Genomic DNA, 11,042 nt, shown 5'->3' with positions numbered 1-11,042 from the left:
TGACGACGTAGCATCATTATTCTGTTTTAATATTAATCCACTTTCCACTTAGATTATATTTCCACTTGGAATTTTTCCGAAGAAGTGATATTATTTTAGTATGAAAAGAAACCTTTTTTACTTCTGCATAGGGATAGCCGGAGAGCTCTCCGGCTATCCCTATGCAAAAAATCACACCAATCAATCGCTCCGTTGTGACGTGAAGGAAACGCAAACAAACATGCATTCGCATTTAAGTATAATATGATATATTATTACATTTGTTATTTTTATTCACTTAACTTTTTGTACGTAATATTAATTGTACATTGGTGGACTTATTACCATATGGCAATTTCTTCCAACCAACCTGTTGCCGACGCGCGCGCCCACTCCCCCCAGGAAGGGTCTTGGGCGGCCACTTGGCGAACGAAAAACCGTCGGTCCGACTACCGCTCCAGTTTCTGATCGTAAATCCGGGACCTGAACGACGTGTTACTAGCGACACCGGAACCCTGTGATTCATGGTGAAACGAATACAGCGACCGTACGCCAGGTTACGATATTTCCTTTCGCTGTTTTAGCCCTACAAGAGAGGAACTCCCGTAATCAGGTGCCGTCGCGTAGACGCGGCCGTTCCCTTTGGAGGCCGATCACCCGTACCTTACTTCAACTCGGAGGCCTGCTGCGCGGAACCTCTTCGCTTAGCCCCTAAAATAATTACGTCTAGAGCCTGACTTACACAGCGGTATGCAAGTGGTATGCGATCCTTGGAGCCTGGAAAGTGGAGAGTGGAAAGGGTGGAGATAGGTAGAGTAGAGGTGGATGCTTGTAAAACAATTTGACTAATATTTGTTTTGGTATTTTCAAAATTAAAGTTATAAAATTAGCATAATAAATTTATGTTAAATCAGGTAAATTAAAAATTCAGGTAAATTAGAATTCGCTTGTTTCGATCGCATAGTGCAAATTGCAGGTAGACACCTTTTACAGCGTCTTTGGTACGAGGTTTGATCAATTGAGTGGAGACATTTGGAATCAAAGGAATTTGATAGAGTTTCATTGAAAATGTATGGAAAATGAATATGTGAAAAAGTGTGTATTATTTTATGCCTATGTCTAGATACCGCGGAGACGAGATGATCAGTGAAGATCGATCGCAGTGGAATCTAATCTCCTCCTATCGTCCTTTCGGAATCATGAAAACCGGATTCAAAAGTTCGCGCTTTTTGTCCGGTTTGCAGACTTTTCAAAACACGATAGGTATTGAGTGTCTCGAAGGGTCGATTTCATTGCTAAGACCATCAGTCTTCGTGGATTTAATATTATAAATCAATTAAACAAAAATATATGCAAAGTATGTAAATAAATCGGCTTCCAGCGCATTTCGATTCGCGTGGAAAGATTGAAAAAATATTTATTTGTACAAAAATTAAAATTGCCCGAAAAATTCTTAAATAAACTACCCGTAAAAAGGAAAATGATTATAAATTTACAAAATTCATTTAACAGGAGGGAGTGCACCGAACTTTCAAAACCCGTTCGGAGAATGTCAGCATATATGTCCCATTTCGGACGTGTCGTACAAATCCACACGGCATGCGGCACGGTAAAATCACATAGGGTGGATCGACTCTTTTTATATATACTTTGTTCCAAAAAAGAAAAAAAAAATAATGTACGAAGCCTATGTAAAAACTAAAATATGTTATATGCAACTACTATGGGGAACAGGAAATCAAAATGACATAAACAGACTACAAAGACAGCAAAATAAAATATTAAAGTTAGTAAATGACCTACCCTATCTAACAGCAACTAAATAACTTTTTAAACAAACTAAACAATTAAATGTAACTGAACTCTTTAAACTAGAATCCTTAAAATTTATTCATAAATTAGCCACTGATGTAATTGTAGACGAAGAATTAAAACTTGAAAAAAACTGTCGTAAACATGAACACAATACAAGAATATCAGAAAAATATCATGCACAACCTTCTAAAACGGGAAAAGGACAATCGAGACTAATAAACCATGGACTGAAATTATACAATAAACTACCAGACAAAACTAAACAAAAGACTCAGACAACCTTTACAAAAGATGTTGAAAATATTATTATTAACAGTAGAATGTGAATTTTAAAAGTAAAAATATTTTGTTAAATGTTTGTAACCCATAAGGGTTTATCAATGAAAAATTTTAATAAAAAATAAAAAATGGCAGTCAAACGCATTACCAATTAAACCACGTGGCCGACTAATATATGGTATGACTAGGTATGCTCAATTTCTTTATGCGGGGTTTTTACCTGAGAGTAGCCATTAAATAAATAAAAATAGTATGGTAAAAATCAGTCCACCCTAATTAAAATTAAACCATGTCGTGTGGGTTTGTAGGAATTGCATAAATTATGTTTTTTATTAAGATAAAAAAAATGAATGAATGAAATCTAGAAAAGTATATTATACCTACTGATTAAAAATTACTCTTAGGGCCTTAGGTACTCATAAACTTAGAATAAATTTATACTTATAGTCCTTGATTAGAATGACAGCTGTCAAACTAATTTCATTAGTGATGGGAAATCGATTTTTATCAGTTATTTCATGCAATCATGAAACTTTGTTCCCAAAAATTGATATAAAAAACTCAAAAACAAGGCTATTACAGTGTGTTTAACACAATTATTCATAAAAAAATGAGACATTTATACTTTTTTCATGAACAACATCAAATTAATTATTTTTTTATTCGATCAATTTACATTAATCAATTTGTCCCATCTCTAACGTTTTTGAAAAATGATGTAACCTTGTAAGAACGTCGTTAATAATTAGGTTTATTTTAGTTTTAAAGCTGATTTTATATATTAATGTTGATTAATGTTTCAAGCAGTGTATTAAAAAAATAAATTAACACGCCAGATACAAATGATTTTTCGTGTGTCAATATAAATAACTCCATTGACGTTACTACAGAGTTATGTCGTCACTTTTTCTGACAACTGTCATTCTAATCATATTACATTTTAAGGACTATAAGTATAGTGGTATAATTGTATAATACGAATTCTACCACTATAATACGGATGGTATTCCCTTCCGAATTATACCACCATACTTAGGCGTAACTTTACGTCGAGTTTATGAGTAAGGTCCTAACTGTGTTGGCGAGGATTAGAAGTGAAATTCATTTTGCAGATGAATTTAATAATCTGGTAGGCGTACTCGTATTTCCTTTTAGCATAAACTGGATCATAAGGATGTATTTCAAATTGGTCCTCGTGAAGACCGTTAGGATGGTTGGCGGAAGAGGTAAAATGTATAAATAATTTATTCTGAATACCGTTTTTGAATTCCCGGTGGACTTTTCTCGACTTTTAAAAATATTTCAGATTATTACTTCGTATAATTCGTTTATTATATTTAATACTAACAAGGAGTATAGGGTAAGAATGGGTATTACCGGTCACTTGAGGAGAAATAATCACAAATTAGCTATTAATCAATATTTATTTATTAAACTTTTTACTATTTAAACTCTCAGTATTATTCACAATCATTGAGATGAATAAGTAATACAATTTTAGCGCAATCAATAGTTTTTCAAAATACGGTTTTGACCGGTATTAAACACCATGGCAGGTAATACCAATCACTCGGTTGATAATACCGGTCAAGCTTCGTTTAGGCATAAGTCGCAGATATAGCCCTCTGGAGAGTTATACCGGAGGTCCTGGAGTAATCAGCGCGAGCTCAGAAACCACATAGCACACACCTATACCAAAGTTTGTTATTTTGTTCATAATTGTCACAGATTATGCATTTATTAGCTAAGTCCTCATCAGCATCAGTATCTTCATCTTTTCGCAAGTCTGTCATTTCTATTTCTGAGTCCGACGTACCACCCATAACTTTTGTCATTATCTTAGTCTTTTTTACATTAATCGATTAGTCTTTTTTTCTTGTTGTTTTTTTTTTTAAGATTTGATATCCAAAGTTACGTTTTTTTCTGGCATTCTCCTATTTTCTTTATCGATCAGAGCTTCTTTGTCGGGAGTACCTGTTAGGACTGTTGCATTCTGACATTTTTTCTTGTCTCTTGATTTGTTTGTTGTTTGGTGAAATCTGCAAAATGTTTCAGCTCATCGACCATAGATCCAACAATTTTTTTAGCTCCACGCGGCCCATTTGCTTCTAATGCAATTGGATGTCTTTGGTGTGGATAAATTAGCATTGAAGAGACGTACACTCCAGTAGCATTCACAGCACACACAACTGAGACTGTCTTCCCTCTTTATTAGGGGGTCTATCTCACCTGCCTCCTCGGGATAAATGGATCAAAGGAAGTTTTTCAAATGTATTTTATATTTTCGCTTCTCTTCGTCATTTCACTAAAATTTTATGTCTATAAGTCTGATAACAAATGCAGTTTTGGTACTAAAATAATACCGATATTTTATTTTTCATGATAGCGATATTATGCTCTATCGGAAAAAAGTGATCCAACTCTCATAAATTCTATGTTATATTAATGGAATTAAAAATAAACTATTATTTGTCAAAAATTGCATCCATAGTACATGTTATTTACTGAATTTTACTATATTTATCAAACAATAAACAGTTTTTGTCAAGGAACGTGTCAAATGTATAATGTATGTATAATATATTTAATTTACTGAATTTCGAAAGGATTAGAAAAAGAACAAGTAAAATCTATGTAATATATTTTATTTTACTAAATTTATAGTATGTATATTTATCAAATTAAAAAAAAGTTCTTTATTACTGAACAAGTAAATTGTATAAAGAAATGTTATGTACCTGTCTGTTTTATTTTTGTTGTATATTTATTAAATTAAAACATTAAAAAAAACAGTTTTTAGTCTAAAAACATTAAAAATATATCTGCATATCGCCGCTTCAATTCGTTTTTGTCTAACATACCAAAACGCAAATCTGCAAAAATAGAGCTTTAATGTTTTATTTTACGAAATAGGCATAAATAATGACTACAATTTAAAATTAAATTCATTAAAAAATCTCTTAATCATTAAAAAAAATGCTTTTTTCATTAAAATTTTATTAATAAAACCTTTCTCAGAACTCCCGTACACATAACTGAATTTAATTTTTAAATGTTATAACCCAAAAAGCATGTAAAATGCACGAAGTTAGTACTTATATATTGTTTGCTGAACTTTATTGTATTACATAGTTATTTAAAACTAAATCTGTGGTTATTTGCCTAAAAGTATGTAAATTGAAAAAAAAAAATGGTAATGAATTCCATTGTACCTACCTACATATACATACTCCTACATGAAAATACAATTTAAAAAACTAGTAAAATGTATTTCTCGGCACGGGATTTCCCAGTAAGGAATACATTATAACCAAATCATGTATATTTTTATAAACGAAATTCTTAAATATGTATAATTCTATAAATATATTGAAAAATACTTTATATTTACCTAAGTTGTTATTGTTTTTTTTAGATTTCTATGCAGTTTTACGATATTTTGTTTGTGAATGTAGACACTGAATTTTGAATGTTTTCGTGTGAAAATTTACTATCAGTGAGAAATTAGCAAAATAAGTTACTCACTAACCCAGTTTCCCGATGATTACACAAAAGTCTAATTAATTATTATATAAAGAGACAATCACTTCGCATTTTACAGTCAGCCGATTGTTACGAAGTTATCTTAGAACGAAATACCAAATTATTACTAAACTCATTACCTGAGAGCAGAAAGAAAATAATTTTTATTTCGAAACATTACATTTTATCTGTAAATGGTTCTCATTTTAAAACAAAAAGTTTCGCAGTTTTCTATTAGCGTTAAGCAGAGATAATAATATAAAGTTATAACTAAGTTATAGTTAAGTTATTATAATTAAACGTAAAAACGCTCTGTCAAACACTAATGCATATTATTTTTGACAGAAAGAAAAACTTTTTCAATTTGTAAGTATTTACCCGTTTTATTAAAAAAGGATTCATTTTCACATTTAAAAATCTTGAAAAATAAAAGTTTCAGAAAAAATAATTCAAATATTAATTTTTTTTAATAAAAAAATTTTTAATGCGCTGAATGTCTCTAAGACATGGAAAAAAAATGAAATCCTCCGCTTGACGAAAACATTTCTATTTCAAATATTTTTTATCGAAATACTCGTACTTATGGTACTAGTAGTTTCTACATTATTATAGTAAAAAACCTGTATTTTTTTTTTTCGTCTAGATATCATTTTAACAAATAAATGCTGTGTATTTTTTAGTTTGTATTTGATATTTCTTCTGCTCCATGAAAGACCAACGCTGGCACAAATAATCATAGTGATACATTCTCAAGGATCTAAAGATCTTAAAATCCGTCATAGTCTTCGATAAATTAAGACGATACGCGGTCTTGCTTGTCTTCATACAACCGTAGTCCCGTATTTTTTCGTGGATTATAACACTAGAGTAGGGTTGCCATATTTCGCTAGGGTCTCGTCGTGACGTTCTGGTATGGGGATATATAGCAACAAAAAAATAATTTTTTTAATGGTTTTTCAGAAATATAATAAATATTTTTTTCTTACATTTTATGTGGTGCTTCAATTTATATTTATATTTTATATTTTTTTCTAACTTGATATTGACGTAATACTGCAATATTGATTCTACAGTCCCTGGCAGCAGACGACATTTTTACTGGGCCAATTCTCCAACATCAATTATATTACTTTTTTCAATGTGGTTTTATGATTAGGAATGGAAATTAAATACTCGCTAAATTTTAAAAAATGAAAAAAAATATATTTTACAGAGCCCATCAACTTCTGCTCTATCGAGACAAGATGAGCTTCAATGAATTTCTTTTGATACATCAATTGTTGGAAGCATTTGCAACCATATTTACATATTCATAGTCAGTACGGCCGTAGAAGATTTATGTTGATTTAAGCTAGGGTTTCCTAGGACAGCGGTGCCCGTATTTTAACGGCCGTAGTGAACGGTGATGCGGTGGATAACCGTCGTAACGGTGACTAGAGTGTGGTTTTCTAGGAAAACGGTGTTATCAACACCATTTAACACCGTTTCCCTAGGAAACCACTCTCTAGTCGACGTTACGACGGCTGTCTACCGCATCACCGTTCACTACGGCCGTTAAAATACGGGCACCGCTGTCCTAGGAAACCCTAGTTTAACAGCGTTGTACTGTCTAAATCGGGACATTATAGGTTTTATTAGGACGTCGGGGCAGAGGGCTCAATAACGGTGACAGTCCCGATATATCGGGAGGAATGGCAACCCTACATAATGATTTTGTAACACGCTATAAATATGTGACCATCTTTATCGTTGTTCTGTTTTGAAAAACTATGTCGTATGGGAAGAATCATCCAAAAACCCAAAAAAGCGCCCAGTGTTATCTGCCGTCTTCGACGCACCTACAGTATACAAATTTATAATAATTTTGAACAACGGGAAGGTTACCAAAATGAAAAAATTAAATTCTGATACTCTTCCAAAAAAAAAAACATAAAAATCGGTTCTGTTTTGAGGAGCGGAAAACGGGAGAGCGAAACGTCGAGTTTGTCGATTTTATTTACGAAAAATCAGTCCGTCGTGCAGTTGCCTTTTAAGCACTTTATCAGGGAGGCATTTGCGAGAAACTGACAGAAAGACAATTTTCAAAAGCTATTTGTCAGAATACTTACAAAAATACTACAAAATACCCATTTGTCAAAATTCTTACCTACCGCATCATCTTAATGTTTACATGTCATACGAGTATGCATACTCGCATTGTTGTTGTTTAGTCATTATTTCGTTACTAACTACGATCATAGATCATGGAGGACAAGCTTGTGAAAGTGGCCACACTCTAGTTCTTCTAGTAACATCTACGATTCGCATTAAACGGTGGCATCGCTTTACGAGGCGACCAGCCGCCAGCTGATAATGGCAACACTGGCCGCAGGCACTGCACTGTGTCGAGAGTCGAGAGACGAGCCAGTTTAGTTGTTTGTTATGGGTTATAGACGCACGCAGGTACCGTGCTCGAGAAAGTGGACAAATCACTCTTACAAAGGAACTCTTAAAATAAAAATGATTTAAAAAAGCTATTACAGGTTTATAGGTATTTATCGTAAATTATACATAACACAATATTCGGATTTGTTAAAATGCTTGAGCGAAAGTTTATTGCAGTTTTATAAAATTATTATTATTTTTAACTAACCACAGGTGACACATTAATTCACCTAGTTTGTTAGACCAATAACCGGTTTAATCGCTTTCGCAACAGCGACATTACATTCATATTTTACTTAAATCTGTTTGAAAGTTTTGAGCACCAACTTATTTTTCAAATTCAGTTTGTACGGCAGGTTATAAAAAAATCTAAAACCATCGCACATCATTGCGAAGTCGAGATTGGACTATTTCAGTTCAGTTCAGTGCCAAAATACGGCGTTCGTTGTCAAAAAAATAAAGTACATACTTGCAATACAAAATAAGTGTTTGACATGTAAAAATATTCCTAGCAGCTTCAATAGATACAAAAATTCCTGTTCTAAAGCAACATATTTATACGCACTGTAATTATATATTATTAATATTGGTTTGATTTGTGATTTTATTTAAATTATGTTCAATGCCACAATATTAAAATCAATTTAATCCAAAACTATCGATTTATCTGAATCTTCCTAATGAGGAAGTTAAATGTTTTTTTTATTTTTTTAAATATTTTTTAATATTTTTTTTGTATCGTATTATCATCGCTATGATTTTAATAAATTTTGTAATTTTGAAATTACTCCGCACGTGAGGTCATAAGTTGTCGTCGGTGAGTTTAGCGGACATTTAAAAAGAGAACCTCGTACGTATAAAAACACGCTAAACATGGCTTCCCGAAAACCGAAAATCTATCACAACACATAATTAATTGGCTATTCTAAACAGCCGTTGACCCAAACCTATGACGTTTTTATGTAGTTCATTTTTGTCAAAACGTATTTTTATATATTTTTATACATTTTCGAGAAACTTCACCGTAGGATAACATTTTTTGTATCAAGCATCCCGTAGCACTGAGCTTCCGCATTAGCTTCTCTGTAATAAACAGAAAATATTTTTATTTTTTATTATCATCATTTCGCAATCCGTAACAAGCAGTGCATAGAGCACTAAACCGGTACTCCTATTGTCGCTTATCTTAACCATTTGATACATATGATCAGTCTTACGCTTTAGATCTTGACCAGGGACTGTAAAATATTGCTGCCAAAATCACCCATGTAAAAAAAAAACTATACACCGGAAATCGAACCCGAGATCTCATGGTACGTAAACGTTGTAACCAGTAGACCATGAAGAGGATTCGTTTCACCAGAGAGAAGATATGGAGTCGGAAAAACTAGTCGAGGGTTCTGATTCTATTTCGCATACACAGCTGTATTCTTCATTGATATATAGATTTTCAGCCACACGTAATATTGTGATGGTATTTTGATGTTAGATTACCTACCTACTTATTTTTATTGCCATTCGAGTAAAAATATTTTAACTATCGCACTTGCAACGCAGGTTTCAGGCATTTACACGTGGGTTGAAAAACATCTAAGTTAAATCTATAATCTAAATGTATATTTTCCGCACAGTTTTTATACTTCGAAATATATATTTATGTTTAGTAGGGGAGATCCGCAATGAAACGCCCTAAAACCATTATTCCTTAAGTATTCGCGCCAATGATTTCAAATTTTAATATAGGCACCACTGAACGCAATGGACAATACCCTCGCACTGACAATTTATTTAAGCGGGACAAGCGGGAGCGTCAAGCAATTCTCGATTTTGTTAGGAAAAAGTGAAACCAATCAAGTTTTCTCAACACTTTCAAAGTTATGTTACTTGTAATATAGTATTTTTGTGTTATATTATTGTATTTACGTGTTATTGAAGAAATAATCACAATTAGCCGTATTTTTCTATAAAATCTTTTACAAGTATTTTTGTCAATATGATTTGCAAACTATTCTCAATCCAACATAAGAACGACCTGCGTCCGCGCGTGTCCGCCTCCTCCCCACTACTAACTTAACACATTTAATCCCGATTAATTGATTGAATTCGATTATTTTAATTTTTAAAACCTACTCACAATAAATAAAATTATAGCAATTTATTCATTTAATAATGGCGATAATAAAGATGGTTATAGGATTAGGATATAAATATTGCATTTTATGTGGCATTAGATTTATCAAAAGTTTCTTAACCGATTTGATATAATTGAAAATATCATCATTGCTATTAAAAAAAACTAATCTTCCTCAAACGACCCACTTAAAGCATCGGAAGACAATGAATTATCATTGTGGTCCTCGAGTTCATTAACAATGTGATCGGTATTCCAAAAATTTTGCTCAATACCAATAATATGTTTAACGCAATTATTCCAATGGTCTGGTGTAACTCTTTCAATACCTTCTTGCATAAGTGTTCTCACATCACTTACATATATTAAAAGTGATATTGTTAACTCCTGGTGTTTTACCATCCACCACACCAATTCAATTGGGTTTAATTCGCAATAATAGGGGGGGTAATCGACGCTTCAGTTTTATTTACATATGTTCCCCTCTGTACGAGCTGACAACCCGCAACAACTCCACCTTGATCATTGTTGTGTCAAAATAATTATTTTTATATTATGTTCTAGTTACAGTAGTTTGTATGTAATATGTAAATCAGATAGACATTAAAGTTTGTATAAAACTGTCTGTTTCATTGCGGATCTCTTCTACTGATTCTAACCCATTAAATGTTGGTTGTAGGTACAGGCCCACATTTATTTATAGATAAACGAACGTGGTAACAATATTGTATTAAAAAGGCATTATTTCTAAGTACCTACCTAATTAAAAATTACAAAGAATACTTAAGAAACATAAAACTAAAAGCGTTTAATGCAGTTCCAGATCTTTATTAGTAATAATAAAGTGTGGCTATTAAGGATCACAGCTGAAATTCCCTCTCTTTCCTACACT

The sequence above is a fragment of the Micrasema longulum genome, unplaced genomic scaffold (assembly GCF_059751315.1).
Source record: "Micrasema longulum isolate JH-2025_06_02 unplaced genomic scaffold, ASM5975131v1 h1tg000811l, whole genome shotgun sequence".
In the NCBI taxonomy this organism is placed as follows: domain Eukaryota; kingdom Metazoa; phylum Arthropoda; class Insecta; order Trichoptera; family Brachycentridae; genus Micrasema; species Micrasema longulum.
This window is presented reverse-complemented; position numbering follows the sequence as displayed.